The sequence below is a fragment of the Polyodon spathula genome, chromosome 38 (genome assembly GCF_017654505.1).
Source record: "Polyodon spathula isolate WHYD16114869_AA chromosome 38, ASM1765450v1, whole genome shotgun sequence".
NCBI lineage: Eukaryota > Metazoa > Chordata > Actinopteri > Acipenseriformes > Polyodontidae > Polyodon > Polyodon spathula.
Genome location: NC_054571.1, coordinates 3690041 through 3690497, shown reverse-complemented (window position 1 = coordinate 3690497; position 457 = coordinate 3690041). Strand labels below are relative to the sequence as shown.

Sequence of the window (457 nt, the reverse complement as noted above, 5' to 3'; positions counted from 1 at the left end):
CAGAAATCTATGTAGCTCTATTTTGACTGCTATTGTCCATTTCATATCACAGTTTTGACTGTTATTGTCCATTGTCCTGTCACAGTTTTGACTGCTATTGTCCATTGTCCTATCAGTTTTGACTGCTGTTGAAGTCAGTCTTGGGATTTGTATTTTGTTGTTTTTTTAGAAGGGGCAGGAGCTAGTCTAGTTTGGGTCTCCGTGACCCCCCTTGTTAGGGCACTTTACCTTGTAACACCTGAGCGCCCCAATCCAGGCTGTCTGCCTACAGGAGTTCCCTTTACGCACAAGCTTAAAGACCAATTTGTTCTCCTTATAACTGTGGATTGAAGCCAGGCGTCCTCCACACCCTCGATTTCTGCAAAACTCCTAGAGATAGAAGAAAAGACAGAGGACCTGAGCTTCCCAAAACAGTTTTGCACATTCATATTACATGAAACTAACTCACAAATGAGAA

At 42.7% G+C, this 457-nt stretch overlaps 1 long non-coding RNA gene across 1 annotated transcript in view; it reads right to left on the bottom strand.

The window, feature by feature from the left end:
• Positions 1-234: 234 nt before the first annotated feature.
• LOC121304469 overlaps positions 235-457 on the bottom strand; it is a 5956-nt gene continuing 5733 nt past the window's right edge. Inside the window, exon 4 of the long non-coding RNA XR_005947961.1 lies at positions 235-369. This is a non-coding gene — a long non-coding RNA (uncharacterized LOC121304469). The remainder of the gene's footprint in view (positions 370-457) is intronic.